General features: G+C 36.9%; 1 long non-coding RNA gene across 1 annotated transcript; it reads left to right on the top strand.

Annotated features, from left to right (window-relative positions):
- Nucleotides 1–4,439: 4,439 nt before the first annotated feature.
- On the top strand, nt 4,440–4,980 carry LOC131529822 (uncharacterized). The gene is made up of 3 exons (XR_009268227.1): nt 4,440–4,526; nt 4,679–4,797; nt 4,947–4,980. It is a non-coding gene; the product is annotated as an uncharacterized LOC131529822 (long non-coding RNA).
- The last annotated feature ends 7,795 nt before the right edge of the window (nt 4,981–12,775 follow it).

Raw genomic sequence — 12,775 nt, 5'->3', positions numbered from 1 at the left:
TGCTGTTGTGATTACATATCATTTTTTGAAGTTCGTACACGTCTGTCTTATACACAAAATAGCATCGAACTAACTGGCCACTATAACCAAACAGCGTTGGCTTGTGTTTACGGTCTTGATCAAATCGAAACATTACGTCATAAAGTATACATGGAAAATACATTTACAAAATTAGTACATAATTACAAATTCGGGTCCAAAATTTTGGACGCGTTTGTCATAGAAACACGAAACATCATTTAACTAACTGGCTACTAAAGCCAGCGTTGGCATTTGTTTACGTCCTTGATAAAACTAAAACATTACGTCTGAAATTATACATGCAAATACATTTAAAATGATGAAATCTTACTTACTTCGACAAAGCCGCAGGACATGGCCTTGCCCCCTCTTTTGCATGTTCCGGAGGGAGGGGTTTGATGGGTTTTTTACGTATGCAACCCGGGAAGTATCTCGTTGTAGTCCCATAGGAGTCGTTTTTGTAGGCATTAAACTTCCTGATTTTTAAAAGACGATATCTCCGCTTACGTTGAACTTTCAGCGCCTCAACTTTGCAGATACTCACTGTAAAAAAAAAACGTAATTTTATGGAAAATAACTGTGATTTTTTCAGGTTGTTTTCTTTTATTTTGAATTGCAGTCAAAACGCTGTAAAATTATCTCTGAATTAACTACTTGGCTGTTATTTTAAGGATTATGACATTAATGACAAATTACAATAATTCACGTTTTTAATACAGAAAAACTACTTTATTTTTATACAGTACATTTTCTGTTTTCTTAAATTACAAACAAATGTATGTAAAATTACAAAAATAATCTGTAATTAATAAAATAACAAAACCGTTAGATGATAAAATGGTCAAATTACTGGCAGCAACAGCTGCCAAACAAAAACCATAAAATTTAAGTAAAACATCCTTATTTAAATAATCTGACAAACACTGTTATTTTACAGGTATTTCCTGAATTTTTATGATCAAACACCTTCACTGAAAAACAAAAGACAAAAAACGGTCAAATGACTTGCAGCACAGGGTGCCAAACTAAAACCTTAAAATTAAAGTAAAATCTCCTTATTTAAACAAGCTGACAACACTGTTAATTTACAGGAATTTCATAAATTATTACAATCAAACACCTTCACTGTAAAATTAACTAATTAATTAATTGAACGTCACATGACTGGCAGCAACAGAACATTAAACACTAACAGATCTCTCTAGATCTCAGCATCTTCACTTATTACAAACCAGTCTGGCTTTATTTATTTCATACAAAACTTCTTATTGAGAATTAACAGAGGTTTAGATGTGAATGTTTTATTGAAAATAATAAAGTTTGAAATCACCATTGTGGAGATAAGCGTTTGCTTTAGTTGGGCTTCTGACTCTTCACTTTATAACATCAGCTTTTCTCTGGCTGCTGTGACTTTGTTAGCGAAAACTCTGATCATGTAACTCTGGTTACTTATTGATGGTGAGTTAATCATCATGTAGTAGTCTCATCACATCATGAGTATTGTCTCAGAGTATGTTAGCATTTAACTTTTTTATTTGTCTTTTTATACAGCGTTCTTGTGATGTTATGACAGTCAGAGATTCATTTTTTTATCATTATATAGAAAGTGTCTTGAATGGAAGCGTTTTGATTCACAGAAACATCAAGAATCAGCACATGAATCTCAACAATGGTGACAATCAACAAAAAGCTTGTTTTGTGATGATCAGAGCTAATCTGAATATTTTGTAGATTGTTACCATTGTTGAGGTTCATATGCAGATTCTTAATATCTGTGACTCTACGTCCTCTCATCTAAACAATTTCCTCAAAATACTTTGCAACTCTTAAAATATCAAAGCAGGGCCACATTTCAAGCAATACAATTGTAACACTACAGCAAAATGAAATGAATAAATTTAACATGTTTAGACATTTCTGATGAGGCTAGTGAGTTAGGTCAGTATACGATGACAAGACCATTATCAGTATGTAAACCACTTCATCTGATCAGAATTTTTCTTGCAGGTTTTGCTGTAACAAATGTGCTTTAGAAACACACAGTTACAGCAACCAGAGAAAAAGACGTTGTTAATAAGTGAAGGGTCAGAAGCCCAATTAAAGCAAACACTTATCTCCACAATGGTGACTTCAAACTTGATTAATTTCAATAAAACATTGACATCTAAACCTCTGTTAATTCTCAATAAGAAGTTTTGTATGAAATAAATAAAGTCAGACTGGTTTGTAATAAGTGAAGATGCTGAGATCTAGAGAGATCTGTTAGTGTTTAATGTTCTTTTGGGATCTAAAGGGTTACTGTTGTCTGTGTTTTGTGGGTCACCATTGTGATGAAGAGTAGAGTGTGTGCTTCAGTCCAGGAGAAGACCTAGAAACAAGATGTTATGCTGAATGTATCTTTATTTAAAAGCAGTAACTGTGGAGTTGTTGATGTAGTGATAGTTATGAGTTTTTGCATGTATGCTGTTTTTAGATGATGGTTAACTGCTAAAAAAAGTTTCACAGAGAATGTTTCACAATTATTATCTAGAAAATACCTGTGAAGTAAAAAAAAATAAATAAGAAAAAAATAGGATGTTGTACCTTAATTTTACAGTTTTTGTTTGGCAGCTGCTTCTGCCATTCATTGACTGTTTTTTTTAAAAACGTTCTTTAACCGTTATTTCCATTAATGGTAAACGTTTGGCACCCTGTGCTGCCAAGCATTTCACTGTTTTTTTACATTTAATTTTTTTACAGTGCTGTTCATGCACCAACAGCAACATTACACACTATTTAAAATGAAACAAGTGAAATCGCAGTAAACCACCCCTTTAAGGTAGGCTATGATGAAAACGGTGATTTAAAAATACCAAATCCGTTGCATTCATATTCTGGGCTATTCTCCTTTATTAATAGTAATATTATTAATAAGGTTATTAATATAAACCTAACAATTTTATTAGTATTTATTATTTTCGAATTTGGTCCTAATGTCACTGTTTTAATACATTAAGCCACATTAAAGCGTTTTAGAATGTCCCAAAACCGTGCCTTGAACTAACCACTGTCTTCCTGTATTTCTTTATACTTGAGTCAAAGTTCAAAATAAAAACTTTATGAACCGCTCCATTGTGAACATACGAGCTGCATGAACCTTTCATTATAGCCTGCCTTAAAGGGATAGTTCACCCAAAAATGAAAATGCTGTCATCATTTACTCACCCTCAAGTAGTTCCAAACCTGTATGAATTTCTTTGTTCTGCCGAACACAAAAGAAGATATTTTGAAGAAAGTGTGTAACCAGGCTGTTTTGGGGCACCATTGACTTCCATAGTAGGAAAGAAAAATACTATGGAAGTCAATGGTGCCCCAGAACTGCTCTGTTTCCCACATTCTTCAGAATATCTTCCTGATAACACACGTACATCTCGGAGACGTCTATTTGATGGCTGCATTTACATCTGCAAGACCTATTTATTAGATGTCTTTAAGATGTTTATGATTTAGAATATATGTAAAACCGACATCTTACAGACGTCTGTCAGACATTTGTAGACAGCAGATGCTTTCCAGATCAAGAGATCTTTAACAGACATCTTGCAAACGTACGTGTGCTATCTGGGATTAAAGCATTTTAGAATGTCCAAAAACCTTGCCTTGAACTAACCACTGTCTTCCTGTATTTCTTTATACTTGAGTCAAAGTTCAAATTAAAAACTTTATGAACCGCTCCATTGTGAACATACGAGCTGCATGAACCTTTCATTATAGCCTGCCTTAAGCGTTTTCTATGGGGAAGAAAAGGCTTAACGTGCAGGGCGTTGCTTTCATATTCTGCTTTATTAATAGTAACATTATTAATAAGGTTATTAATGTTAGCCTAATAATTATTAGGATTTATTATTATCGAATTTAGTCCTCCAATGTCACCGTTTTAAAACATTAAGCCACATTAAGCGTTTTAGAATGTCACAAAACCGTGCCTCGAAATAAGCACTGACTGTATTACTTTGAATCCAAGTTCAAAATAAAACTCTTATGAACCGCTCCATTAATGAACATAGGAGCTGTAACCACTGCAAGCTGCAAAGTAAACAGGAAGAGTTTGTCCGAACTCAAATGGTTTTGCAGAGAACGCAAAAGTTTTGTGAGGGAACGCAAATATCTTTGCGAGAGAACGCAAAACATTTGAAAAAATGCAGTATTTTACTGTGTTGAATTTACATAACGTCAGTACACAGACATAGTTTTGTTCCAGTTTTGCAACAAGTAAATTGCTTTAACATTAATGATAATACAAAGTATTCGTATCATGTAATTAAACTTGACCCATGTGACGTAATTGTTCATGTTTTGTCAAAAGTTTAAAAACTTAACTGGAATGCATATTCTAGTTGTTTAATTGGTTCATGAAATCGTGCTGTTGTACTCAAAACCTTAAGGACCTGAACTCACTCCAGCCGAGCCAAGGTCAACTGAAAGCACAGCTGCACAACCACCCACCGATAAAGCACCAACACATGGTGAGCATTATGAATACGAGTTGAAAGAACTAATGCCTATTAACTGGGAGCAGTTTAGTGTTGGGGATAGGTGAATACTACTTTCAGATCAAATGCAGTGAGATTAATTAATATTAGCATCAATAAGTCGAAGTGTTTAATTTTTCTTGTAGATGTTGGCCCTTCGCACCATTGTGGACAGCATTGTGCAACACTTACTGCCATCAGCAACCTCAGGCCCTGCAGAACATTGTGGGCAGCTGGAGGAGATCATTCCCTCCAGGAACAGTTGGTACATGAATGCAAAGCTTATTTGACAGAAGTCCATTTCTGTCATTGAAGTAATTGAAGGATTTTGTTGATATTGCCTACGTGTTGCAAGTTTTTTTTTAAATGCTACTTTTAAATTTGCATTTCTTTTTGGCTTTGTCTTACTTGTAGGTCAGCTATGTTCTGGACGAGGGTAGGCCTGCCCATTAAATTATTATTATCCTATATGTTTGACCAGGGAGAACCTGTTATATTTAGGTCTAAATAGGCAAATGGACTCAATGGTGGGTGAAATATTTTGTTGGAACGTGAAAGTACTCAATATGTTTTGTTTGTAAATACATTTTTTTTTTTTTTTAAATATGATTGAATGCATATGCACAGGTGGGGAATGCCTGTCTGAGGCTTGAGAAAGAGTTAGTCAAGCATTCTTGGCATTTCATGTTCAACCAAACACTGAATGTTCTGCATTGTTTGTGTTCCCCAGCTGAATTATACTCCGTGTATTTAAATTGTAAATATTCCTCGTAACGCTGTCTTGATTTTTATCAGGGCTGTTGCACAAAAGCTCATTCCTGGGCCATGGGAAGAACAGTCAGGCCTGGATTTTGAGGTAATAATCATTTACAGTACAATGAAAATATACAAGAGCAACATGTATAAGGTTGACAGTGTTACGTTCCCTTTCCCCAGTCTAGGGTTGGGGAGTGGGAGTAACAGGTTTAACAAAAACTTATAAGGAAGAAATTAATAAAACGAGGAGTCGTCACCCCAGTCCTCTGCCCCAGAAATGCGACAACCATTTAGCTTTGACAAACTTAATTTATTTAGAAAGCAAGGATCATGGGAGCAATAAATGTCTGCAGGAGAGGGCCTGGCCAAAATAAACAAAACAACAGATAGATAACAGGAGGAGTACTAAATAACCTATGGGTAAAAGAAAAGAAATCAACAACAAAAGCTTTCCTCAACTCCCTCACTAACCAAAAACAGGGATAAACAGGAGCACAAAATAAAATGGCACCCTCTCCCTACAGCTTCCCACTTAATCATAAAGCGAATAAACAAAGAAAATTAAAATACCTTCTAATACCTTAACAAAGAACCTAAGTAAATGTAGACACACTACCTGTCTAGTATCAGCCCAACACTGCTAAACAACAGGAATACACTTGTAACAAACAAGAGCTATTCAAAGGAGAAATGTTCAAACTTTGCACCACACACAACAGACAAAAATTTAACCAACACCCAGCACAAGTCCAGAGCAGGGGAGAAGTGAACCTCCTCCAACATTCTTCACTCTGCTCTTGTAGCGGCACACACTGATGATCACCACCTGTGGGCAATTACAACTGCCAAGCAAGCAGAGAGTGAGAGAGAGAGAGCACACAGGGGAAACATAACCACATCCAAAGGGGCGGGAACACACACACTTCAACCATGAGTTTTTAAATACATACATCCTAGGAATGTAACAGTCATTGGCCGTTTCTCAAACGGAAGGCTGCATCCTCCGGAGGTCGCATTTGTAGGCTGCATACGTCATAAACAAGATCTTGTTTTAGAATATTAACAGTTATAAATTTGACCATTATTCTTAGTTAAGTGTAAATTGTTGTAATATGCGTTTGACTCGCAAATATAATGCTCAGTTAACTGATATAAACCAGGCTTGATGACGTATGCAGCCTGCAAATGCGACCTCCGGAGGATGCAGCCTTCCGTTTAAGAAACAGCCATTGTAAATTCTTCATAATGGGTGTTCTTTCTTCAAACAGGGACTACCCCTACAACATTTTGGGATTGGCTGTGGAGTATTCATGGTTATGGTAAGTTGCCAAGCTCATTTTCAGGATGTTTATTGATGTCCACACAACATCCATTGTGTCCACACCATGTCCATTATGCCCATTAATTGTTTTGAATTACCTTACAACTGTTCTTATGTTCAGTATGACATGCCATGTCTGAGAAGGTGGTGGTGCAAGGTTTTGCTGGAGAACCTTGAGATTGAGGGGTACGGTTTGTGAAATGAAAAGTAGCATATTTAATAGATACAACTGTCAAAGTGGGAAAGCATGATGAACATATTTGGTCAATGTCAATTACAGACATGGTCAAAGATTTGCACATTTTACACAGGAAGGTAGGAAGATGGGGGAAGGAATTCTGCCACCTCTCTTTCATGTCCCTAGGAAAAGGAGACACAGCACTTTGGTAATATTTTGGTGAAAAGTAGTGAAAGTAGCATGTATAAATATGCAGCTGTTTCCTAATCAATCTGTTTGTTTATGTTTGACTTTTTGAAGGTAACTACACTCCCAGCAAAGATCGCAAGGGTTTCACAGGATGGTGCAGCGACCACTGACATTTTCCAGGCATGTCTTAATAATCACTTTAATGTTGATGAAAATGGATTGACTTGACTGTATACTACCGGTAAATCATGTTTCATATCTACAGTTGCCAGATGACATTCTCCAGAGTATCCTTGTCTTCGTAGTTCTAGAAGATGGCTGCTCTGCAATCCTCAGGGCTCTGACATGCCAGAAATTTAACAACATTGTCAGCCAGGAGCATTTTCAACAGGAGGCACACTTCAACTGGCTTGATAATGAGTTCAATAAGTGTGGTTGCCCCCTCTTGTTTTTTTGTGGGTAATATCACTCTCTTCCATTTCCAACATGAAACTTTTGACAGTTAAAGATGTTCATTTATTGTCTGAATTGTGACTTAATGTGCTGTCGTAATTGTGTTTTGATAATGAACACACAGTAAAACCTCCAGTGTTAAATAAACACTCCCAGTGTATATATAATCCACACTCAGAGTGGATTTTTGTCGATTTGTCGACTTACAAGAAAAGGAAGGAAACGTATTTAATTGCGAACAGTTATTGATTTTATGTGTGATACGCTGTTACGGCATTTGAGTCCTCACGTGCAGAAGTGTGCAACCCCAGACAGGCAGCTGGCACCGAGTGAATAATCTGCATATAATTAAATACGTTTCCTTCCTTTTCTTGTAAGTCGACAAAATCCATTGCAATGAGCGCCATCGGAGATGTTTAATTCACAATGATTCGGAGCGTTATCCCTGCTGGCGTTCACATCAATCCACAAGTCGTTCTTAAGCTATTTTAATTCAGTTCGATGTAAAAACAATAGGCTAAGTATGTCTTGCATCCTTTAATGTTAGCGAACATTGCAAATAAATTGGTTGCAAAAAGGTATCCACTCACGTTTAACTTTGTCTGGCTGTTATATGGTAAGAAAAGAATAATAATAATCACATTACTAGATGTTATAGACTAGCCAATGATCACTAGATTTTATCCAGATGTTATAACTTGGCAACAATAATTAATCGTAAATAATCTTTAAAGTGTTTTATATATATAAAACACTTTAAAGATTTTTTACGATTAATTATTGTTGCCAAGTTATCTAGTCGTTATTGCTTACAGTGTTTTGTTACATGGAGCAGTTTGTCAGATCGCGATCTCTCTAATTTGTTTGTCTAATGCAGTGCCGACAGATATAGAAGTACACAAGTCACACCGTTATTTAAACGCGGTAGACTTTAATGGACAGTAAAACAAAGGCAGAATACCGTATAACTCCAGGCTGGCACAGTATTGACGAAAGAATGCAAACAAATGCAGAGCACCGTAACTTAATTTGAGCTTTCCAAAACAAAATCAAAGAGATGTTATACTGTGTTCTGCCTTGGTTTCTCCAGGACTTTTCTCCATTATACTTAAACACATGATAAAGGAGGTCATTAATGTCCCAAAATGATCAATAACTCATTTTCGACCAAAAACGAAGTTATGGTGTTTTGTCTTTGCACGGCAGCACTGTTGTCACTATAGAGGGGCTCAGCTCAGCTTCACCCACGTCCCGCCTTTTTGCCTAATTTCGATTATCCGGGAGTGACGCGCGGCAAGAGGGTCTGGCTGCAGACATAGGGTGTTTCTCAAACGGAAGGCTGGATCCTACCGAAGATGCGTACTTCCTAGTTCAGTCCTTCAGAGTCTTGTAGGCTAGACTCCTCATCGGCATATAAACACTAGAAGGAGACGCTCTAGTAAGTGCGCGTGGCTATGTCACATGTTCCCGCCCTTACCGTCACGGCACAAAAACACTAATAAAACTTAGTTTTGGAAAAAAACCTTTGCATTACAAATCTTTATATTATTTGGCTTTCTATTAATGCAATACAATGAAAAACCGCCATCTATGATCTCCCTGTGGCACAAATTATTGGCAGTTTAGCGTTTAGTAAGTAATTTACACCAAAACAAAAGATAACATCTATCCTTTCATGTCTGAAAACATTATTTTTGTCGTAGATTTCATAATAAATTCAGACAAGCTCAGTACTGACTCGTTTTTCGTCAGTTTATTTTCATGAAATGGAATGGGTACAAAGGATGTGGGTGATTTGAAGGTCGCGGAGGATACATCCCATGCATCCTTCAAATTCAGCTGAAAGAAGGACGCAAAACGAAGGCTGTCTTCCAAGGATCCTTCCGATTGAGATGGCCTTCAGCGACGTTTGATGACGTGGCAGCTGAGATATGCAACCTTTGTAGGATGCAGCCTTCCGTTTGAGAAGCACCCATGGGGCGAGTGGAGCTCCACTCAAGAGCGGAAATACGTCACCTCCACGAGCGACGCGTCCGCCATGTTGGTCCGGGCAAACTTTTAAAACTTCATCTTTTTCATTTATTTTGTTAAAGCTTTCGTTTTGTATTATTTATTAATTGCTATATAATCATATATAAATGGTGCTTTGCATATAGTCACCTCTTTGTAAGCAATGTTGATATTTTCTTTGCTTTTATCTTTGGTATTTTTACCTTGGCATTAATAATAATAATAATAAACTAAGCTTTTACGGTTTATGACACGACAGCACTGTCTTTTATTTTTTCCCCCAGCAATTTGCACTACAGACATTAAAACATAGCAGTAGGTTTAAAATATACATTTTGAGGGCCTCTGCCTTTTGTTTGTGTTTGTTTTTTAACTATACATATTTCAGCTACCAATGTAACATTCCATACATTTTAGAAAGTAAACACTATGTTTGTGATATTTAGCAGTGAACATTATTTGTATTTTAAGCTAAATAACAACATATACAAATCAACCACAGTAACATAATAAATAATTTCCACAATTTAAGTTTTAATTGTTTGAGTAAAAAACAAAACAAAACAAAACAAAAAAAATCTTACACTATATTGAAAACACATGAACTGCAACCGTAATGGTTACAGTAAATACACATTGCGCGCGCTCACATACACACACACTTCACTCTTTGTCTGTACCAAGACCTCCATCGTCCATAAAGCAATCCCAGCTACAGTAGCCAGGGTGGTCATCTGAGGAGTAAAACCCAAAAAGCACTCCCCGTTGTCCATTTCCCTGGTAGCCAGCCCCACAGTCTTTGTAAAGCTGTAGGCGACTGCACCTAGAGATGGTGTACGGCATTCTGTACATTTGATAGTGTCTCTTTGAATATCTTTTCCAATTCACTACACCTGCTCAGTATCAAAACACAATTACGACAGCACATTAAGTCACAATTCAGACAATAAATGAACATCTTTAACTGTCAAAAGTTTCATGTTGGAAATGGAAGAGAGTGAGATTACCCACAAAAAAACAAGAGGGGGCAACCACATTTATTGAACTCACTATCAAGCCAGCTGAAGTGTGCCTCCTGTTGAAAATGCTCCTGGCTGACAATATTGTTAAATTTCTGGCATGTCAGAGCCAGCCTGAGGATTGCAGAGCAGCTATCTTCTAGAACTACGAAGACAAGGATACTCTGGAGAATGTCATTTGGCAACTGTATGAAACATGATTTACCGGTAATATACAGTTAAGTCAATCTATTTTCATCAACATTAAAGTGATTATTAACACATGCCTGCAAAATGTCAGTGGTCACTGCACCATCCTGTGAAACCCTTGTGATCTTTGCTGGGAGTGTAGTTACCTTCAAAAAGTCAAACATAAACATAAACAAACAGATCGATTAGGAAACAGCTGCATATTTATACATGCTACTTTCACTACTTGTCACCAAAATATTACCAAAGTGCTGTGTCTCCTTTTCCTAGGGACATGAAAGAGAGGTGGCAGAATTCCTTCCCCCATCTTCCTGCCTTCCTGTGTAAAATGTGCAAATCTTTGACCATGTCTGTAATTGACATTGACCAAATATGTTCATCATGCTTTCCCACTTTGACAGTTGTATCTATTAAATATGCTACTTTTCATTTCACAAACCGTACCCCTCAATCTCAAGGTTCTCCAGCAAAACCTTGCACCACCACCTTCTCAGACATGGCATGTCATACTGAACATAAGAACAGTTGTAAGGTAATTCAAAACAATTAATGGGCATAATGGACATGGTGTGGACACAATGGATGTTGTGTGGACATCAATAAACATCCTGAAAATGAGCTTGGCAACTTACCATAACCATGAATACTCCACAGCCAATCCCAAAATGTTGTAGGGGTAGTCCCTGTTTGAAGAAAGAACACCCATTATGAAGAATTTACAATGGCTGTTTCTTAAACGGAAGGCTGCATCCTCCGGAGGTCGCATTTGCAGGCTGCATACGTCATCAAGCCTGGTTTATATCAGTTAACTGAGCATTATATTTGCGAGTCAAACGCATATTACAACAATTTACACTTAACTAAGAATAATGGTCAAATTTATAACTGTTAATATTCTAAAACAAGATCTTGTTTATGACGTATGCAGCCTACAAATGCGACCTCCGGAGGATGCAGCCTTCCGTTTGAGAAACGGCCAATGACTGTTACATTCCTAGGATGTATGTATTTAAAAACTCATGGTTGAAGTGTGTGTGTTCCCGCCCCTTTGGATGTGGTTATATTTCCCCTGTGTGCTCTCTCTCTCTCACTCTCTGCTTGCTTGGCAGTTGTAATTGCCCACAGGTGGTGATCATCAGTGTGTGCTGCTACAAGAGCAGAGTGAAGACTGCTGGAGGAGGTTCACTTTTCCCCTGCTCCGGACTTGTGCTGGGTGTTGGTTAAATGGACCTTTCTCACATTTCTGGGTTTCTCAGCAGCGGAAGTCGTCATAGCTGGGTAAAATCCGACAGCAGTGAATGAGAGGGTACCACAAATATATTTTTTGCATTCCCATTTGCTCAAATAGCAAAATAAAAAACTCAACGATAGTGTTTTCATGACTTTCAATCAAAAGAAAACAAAACTGAGAGAGACTGATAACAGCAGTCAGAAGAGAGAACGATGTCAAATTTACTGCCGCTCACATTGATGCCGCATTAGAAACACCCTTGCATTAGCATTAGCATTCACTAGTTTTTTTTTTTACTTGATGAAATGGTAATATAATACAAAGTATAGTGTTATAAATGTACATATAGGTACATGTACATTTCAAGGATTTATAATGATGATGACCATTGAAACGCGTCATCACAGTCTTGTGAAAAGGGTCCATCTTTGTCTGTTGAGTGTGGTGCAAACTTTGAACAGCTCTTGTTTGTTACAAGTGTTCCAGCATTGGAACACTGTATTTTTAAGTGTTATACATGCAATGTTTTAAATAAAGAATTTGATATTTTGTAATTATTTTGTCTGTTTTAATTGAATGACAGTATATAAAAAATTATAAAATCGAATGAAATCTATATTAAAATGAATGAATTACAGTAGTACACTGATAAATCAAATACAGTTTGCTACTGTAAATCTTAATTACAGTAACTTACTGGCAACACTGTTGCCAGTAAGTTACTGTAAAAACCCTTTGAAATGTCTAACAGTGCAGCTCATCAATCAGATGGTCCTCAGTAACACTGCTCAGCTGAAGAGGGGCATGTTCTCACTTTTTTGAAGTCTGTGTTAAGAACAGTGCCACTTTGACGCGTTTCACTCCCAATCCAGGGTGCCCAGTGTTCATAGCTTGGAT

This window comes from Onychostoma macrolepis, chromosome 22 (genome assembly GCF_012432095.1).
Source record: "Onychostoma macrolepis isolate SWU-2019 chromosome 22, ASM1243209v1, whole genome shotgun sequence".
NCBI classification, from domain to species: domain Eukaryota; kingdom Metazoa; phylum Chordata; class Actinopteri; order Cypriniformes; family Cyprinidae; genus Onychostoma; species Onychostoma macrolepis.
This window is presented reverse-complemented; position numbering and strand designations above follow the sequence as displayed.